The sequence below is a fragment of the Miniopterus natalensis genome, chromosome 16 (genome assembly GCF_054644295.1).
Source record: "Miniopterus natalensis isolate mMinNat1 chromosome 16, mMinNat1.hap1, whole genome shotgun sequence".
Lineage (NCBI taxonomy): Eukaryota > Metazoa > Chordata > Mammalia > Chiroptera > Miniopteridae > Miniopterus > Miniopterus natalensis.
Genome location: NC_142096.1, coordinates 12,943,293 through 12,949,292, shown reverse-complemented (window position 1 = coordinate 12,949,292; position 6,000 = coordinate 12,943,293). Strand labels below are relative to the sequence as shown.

Sequence of the window (6,000 nt, the reverse complement as noted above, 5' to 3'; positions counted from 1 at the left end):
TTGTTTGCCTCATTGTGAAACTGCATTTTGACTACTGTTTAACCTGACTAGTTTCTCTATTGCAAAAGAATTATTGCTTTTCTACTCATAGAGTATGGGACACGATACCGAAATTCTGGAATAAAAGTGCTACAAAAAGGAATCACGTATCCGCCTGACTAGGTATATTAAGTAGAAATAAAGACCTTTAAAAAAAGCAGTAAGGTTCTAAGAGCACACGCTTAATTTTTTTGATTGGCTTTCTCACTTCTGATAATAGTATGTTTTGAACTATATACTTAGCTTTTTTCCCTCTTAAAAGATGCAAGAACCATTTAGTGAAAAAATATTTTGGAGGAAATTACTTCATCTTTGGCTTACAGATTCATGATTGTAGGTACCTCTCTAAAATTCTAATTTTAATCATTTTGCAGTTTGGAGAAGGAAGGATGTTTCTTCTTTTAGCACAGAATTAGTTTAAACTGATTTTCACTAGGGGAAAAACATGCCACTTAAAGTCACCCAACTGAAGAAAATGAAGTCCAAACTCCCAAGAGATGTTTACTTAGTTTTTAACACCTACTATACTTTGAATCCTGTCGGTCCTCTTTTATGCATTGTTGGTTTTTAGAAGTTAAAAAAGAAAGAAAGAAAGAAAAAAAACCCACCCCACTCAATTCAGTAACTTATTTTAAGGGAATTTCACTTAACAATGAGAGTGTCTGGAGATGTGAAGGAGTGCAAAGAATGCCACGCTTAAGTCAGTGTTCCTCATCGGTTCCCCTAACTCCACAGAGCTGCAGGTACTAATGTGGCAGCGTCTGAATAATGCTCCCACTCTCTCTCTTTCGTAGCACCCCGCTCAGGCACCCGGGGAGCCGGCTGGGTCCCCCAGCCACAGAACCACAGCAGCCTCCGCCGCGCCTCTCGGGCTCGGCACAGAGTTCAAGTTCTCAATGCCACTTGCCATCCGGCGCCCGGGACACGCAGACCACCGACGGGGTAGGTGTCCCGAGACTTCTGCACGTCCCAGAAAAAGGGCGGGGGAGGGGCCGCTCACAGACACAAATCCTGCGTCGTTTAACTGGGAGGGAGGAGGGAAAGTAACACCCAAAAAGGTAAAAAGCACTTCTGGAGTTCTCCGGACCGTGGCTGGGAGCATCCCCGAGCGTCCCGGGACCCCGGCTCCGGCCGCCCCGCGCCGGCCCCCACCTGCCCCCACCCCCTCCCAAGGTAGGTCTGGCCTCTCCCGGGTTATTCCTAAAGCCGCCCGGCTCCCCTGCGTTTCCAGCCCGCGCGTTCACACGCGGGGGTGGGGGCGGAGGAGGAGGGGGAGAGGCGGGGCGGGAAGGTAGCCGGGTCCCGGCCCCGCGCAGCTCTCATTCGCGGCGCTCGGACTCGGGCGAAGTTCTCGCGCAGCCGGCTGGCCGCGGCCGAGGCCGGTCCCGGCGGCGGCGGCGGCGGCGGCGGAGGCGGGTGCTCGGGGCCGGGCGGGGCGGCGGCGGCGGCGGCGGCGCGGGGACGCGCGCTGTCTCTTTAAGGGAGCTCGGTCTGGGGTGGCGCTTTCCTCCGCGAAGGCTCCTTTGATATTAATAGTGTTGGTGTCTTGAAACTGACGTAATGCGCGGAGACTGAGGTCCTGACAAGCGATAACATTTCTGATAAAGACCCGATCTCACTGCAATCTCAAGCGTCCTCTGTTTTGGTGCTGCTCGTTCCTCCAGACCCCGCGTCCTCTCGATCGCTCTCTCGCCTTCCCATTTTTTTTTTTTTAAACAAAAAACAACACCCCCCTCCCCTCTCCCACCCGGCACCGGGCACATCCTTGCTCTATTTCCTTTCTCTTTCTCTTGCTCTCTCTCTCTCTTTTTTTATAAAGGGGGGGAGGGAAGGAAAAGGGGGGGAGGCAGGAAAGACCTTTCTCTCCCCCCCCCCCCAAATAATCCAAGATCAACTCTGCAAACAACAGAAGACGGTTCATGGCTCTGGCCGCCGCGCCACCATCTTTCGGGCTGCGGAGGGTGTTCTTGACGATTAATCAACAGGTAAGGAGGGGAGGCCCGGGCGGCCGCGGGGCCGGGGCGCGGGGGGCGCGGGGGCGCGGGGGGCGCTCGGCCGGGCCGGGGCTCCGCGCTGCGAGTGCTGCGCCCGCGCGTGTGTGCGCAAAATGTGGGCGATCGCGAGCGGGGAGCCCTGGGAATTAAAAGTGACTTTCTTTAAAAAAAAAAAAAAAAAAAAAAAAAAAGCGGAGGGAGAGTGTGCAGAAAGCCAAGCGCAGGCTTCTCGGGTTTCACATGCATTTTCTTTCTTCCTTTTTTGCGCGTGCGATTCTTTCTTTCTTCGCTTCTGCCCTCTTTCCCCCCTGCCTCTCCTCCTGTCGGTGGGTCCGAGGCATCCGAGCCTTAGAAACAGCGACTTCCAACTGCAGTAGCCCCTGGAGTCAGGAGGGTCAAGTTCAGCCGCCGGGGAGGAGGAAAAACAAATCTCCAATTGCCAAAAAAAGAAGTTTCAGGCCGGTGCCCCCTCCCCCGCGCTGCCCCACTCCCCCTCGCCGTCTCCTCGGGGCTGATTTTAATTCTCTCCTACCGGGCGCAGCGGAGCAGCTGGAGGTGGCCGGACCCGAGGGGCCGCCGCCGCCGCCGCCAGCTTTCTGGGGCTCCCGACAAGCGGGGAGCAGACTAGGCACCAGCATGCAGAGTAGTAAGTTGGGCGGACTCGGGAGGGCCGGGCGGGGTCTCCGACAGGGGCCTCCGTGTGGTCCCCAAAGTAGGAAAACAGCCCAGGACTGGCGTTGGCTTTGGAGAGTTTGCAAAGCCAGGCTTCAAACTTTTTCCCCTGCAAGGCCCAGCGGGGCTGGAGCGGGAGGGCTGTCGCATCCCCGAGGCCCCCGCGCGCGCGCCCGGGGCGGCCGGCGGGGGCTCCGTGCCCCTCCGTGCCATGTGGCAGGGCCTGGCGGCCCGGGCGCTTCCGCAGGGGCTGGGCGAGGGGCAGGCTTCCTCCGCCGTGCGGGTGATGCGCCCTGGGTCTCGGGTCAGCGGCCAGTGGCCGGGGATGAGCCGCCTGACAGCAGCGGTGGGACCTCGGGGCGGACGGGCGCTTCGCCTTCTGTCCAGTTCCTGTTTGGGTTCTAGAGAAACGCATCTCCGCAAGGCCAAGGCAAACACCCCTGCCCCCTCCCCGAGCGCCAGGATTGCAGGACCCCGTGAATAATTTGCGGGTGAGGCGGAGGTGGGAGCTGTTTGAAGTGCAGAGCTGTTTTTGTGGCTGGGACAGCTTTCTTTTTCTTTTTTATTTTTGTTAGTACCTGTGTGAGAGGGTGGTGGTTCCCCCCCCAGGGAAGTCAGCAACTGTTTTTATGGCCCTAAGACTCTAAAGCGAGTGAAGTTAGAGGGCGAGGACTGGTGGGCTTCAGGGGAGAGGGGGGGATCTTGGACTTACTCAATGTTAGGTCTCGCTTTACTTCCTCCTATCTTTTTAGGCCTCATAATTGATAACTATGAAAGTTTTTGAGTAAGAGCGATGGACCTTAATGATGAGCGAGAATTATGATAGAGTGTTCATCCTTGTTGCCCTATTTTGGAAAATCACGGCTAGACTGTTCAGCGAGGTAAGTGGAGGGAGCAGCTGAGCGGAGAAGGGAAATCGCAGAGAAGTTAGGCCGAGTCCTGACCCGGCGCACTTTTGGGGAGTCATTGAACTTTTGTCAAGGCACCAGGTGAACAGGAAAGGGTCTGCGAGGGACAGTAACTACAAAGGGACCAACCCAGAGAGACAAAATGACAGAGAAGTGATAACTCTAGGCCTGGTTGTTGGCTAACATTGGATTGCTCAAAGCAAAAAATAAAAATAAAATAAAATAGGAACCTTCCAGCCAGTCTTCAAAGCCCTTCAGCTCTTTAAGTTAAAACCTATGGATGCTTGCTGGCATCATGTTACTTTCCTGCTGGTTTTAAGGAAAAGTTGATCATTTCGAAAGGGCTGCCAGAGTGAAAAAGGCAAGGGGCGGCGAGGGGAAGGAACGCGCAGCCAGTTCTTGACGTGGACGAAATGAGAATGAAAGTTTCTGAGCTCGGTGTTGTCAAGTTTCTTACATGCTGCTCATTTGCCTAGAACACTTTCTCAGATATTCCACCAGTGAGCATAAAACAGCCGACCAGCTCTAAAATGCTGTGGGCTTTTTCTCTTTCCCCAACTGCGCCGGGGTTGTGAATAAATACAGGGTTTTGTATGGGAAGATGAAGCGTTTCCTGTAAGTTATGATGCTGACAGGACAGTCTGGAAATGATACCAACATTTGGAGGATTTTTTTTTTTTTTTTTTACCTTTAAGTGAAAGTATATTAATGACGTGCTTCATCTTAACAAGTCAAAAATATTGCTCTGGGAGCTTCTCTCTGCTCAGATTTTTAAACTTTCCTTTAAAAGTTATACCCGGGGATGAAACATCTCGAGGTTCAGCATCATAGATAGGGCCACTAACCTGCTAAAGTTTGACGATTACTTCTGGATATTAACAATGTGGGAAGAGAACTCCTGAGGGGAAATGGAATTTCATGCCAACATTCTGACTTGATTTCTCTAAACGGGAGGCATCCCGAAGCTTCATGAATACTCTGTAGGCAAAGTATTATTTCCCATCCTTGAGCTGATGTTTGCGGCTTCCCAATATATCTGTTGTATGTTAGGATATATGTGTGCAGAGTACTTTCCCACACAGAATAATAACTAAGTCTGACACTCTCCAAATAAATCGTGGGACATAACAAGTTCTTTACAAAAAAGTTTGTCACTCCTCTGAATTCTAGACGCTGGAAGGGTCTCTGCTGCTCTTTAGATGTTGTCCTTTGTGTCTTCAAGGTAACATTAAATACTAGGGGGAAAGTGTCCTAGTAGCTGAGAAGTCTGAGCTGTTTTTAGACCTCAGCTTTTTGACGATAATATTTTAAATGACTTTATAAAATTTTCGCTTAAAAACAGGTTAGGCTCCATATTAGTGTGCCAATCATAAGTGAGTTCCATATGCCCCTACTATATTTTCAGTATTATTTTTACTTTTCTTTTAAGTCATACTACTTCTGAGTTTACTCTGATTTCCGCAGTGTCGGTCTCTCAAATACACATAAGGAAATCTTCATTCATCAGGAAAACCTTCAAAACAGGGAAATGAATGCAGCTGCGAAAAAGCTGCTTTTAGGATCCTAGTATTTCAATGATGTTTCTATTATATTATCATTATCAGTGTGTGTGTGTGTGTGTGTGTGTGTAGAGAGACAGAGAAATACCACAATTTGCACTTAATGATCTGCATATTTCTATTAAGAACGCCAAAAGGTGTTAAGTTTTAATAAACTGTCTTACTTTCTCTGTTGAAGTAAATAAACATTACTGAAAGTTTTAAGAGAACTTGTAGCAAGTTGTTTTTGAACTAGAGCTTTATTTCGAATTGGAAATGAGCACAAATATTAGTAACTGGCCTTTAAATGTTTTACATAATACAGATATGTAAAAATTATTATTTTTCACTTAAATTGCCCTTTGGTAGCCAAAAATAATATAACAATACTGTGCTATTGTGTGTAAAACAAATAGACTCTTAAAAGTTATGCGCAGGTATTTATCACTGATTTCAAGGGAAAAGTATTTTTGAAATAAGTGATGCACTTAAAATAAAATGACTGGCGCACATTAAAACATATTCTTATTAAGATATTCTCTGGTGTGTAAAATGAAGCCATTCATTCAACAGACTGACAACTTTCCACTTGGTATTTGCCTTTGCTTAATTTAGTTTCCGCAGGACAGCTCGTGTGGTAGTCTGCATCTGTTTTTGGCAGGCATAGAAAACTATAAACTCAGACGGTTCTGTCCCAAATAGTGCAGCTCACAAGTTACAATCAATTTGATAAAAGCAGCCAAGTTTTATGGACTTGCTTTCTGTTGTTCATCCTTGGTGAAGCTTTCAGGTAACTGAGGTTTCTTTCTCTCTCCCTTTTGCTGGTTATAACTACTAATGCCATTGACA

The 6,000-nt window shown here is 48.9% G+C and overlaps 1 protein-coding gene across 5 annotated transcripts in view; it reads left to right on the top strand.

The window, feature by feature from the left end:
- The first annotated feature begins 1,506 nt into the window (after window positions 1-1,506).
- The window catches only part of TRPS1 (transcriptional repressor GATA binding 1), a 219,931-nt gene continuing 215,437 nt past the window's right edge, over window positions 1,507-6,000 (top strand). For 2 of the 5 annotated variants that reach the window (XM_016207785.2, XM_016207784.2), the window contains exon 1: window positions 3,253-3,586. The gene's annotated coding sequence lies outside the window, so the exon portion shown is untranslated. Of the gene's footprint in view, window positions 2,025-2,630; window positions 2,680-3,252; window positions 3,587-6,000 lie in introns of those variants that run through there. The other 3 variants (XM_087825362.1, XM_087825364.1, XM_087825363.1) reach the window with 3 other exon arrangements.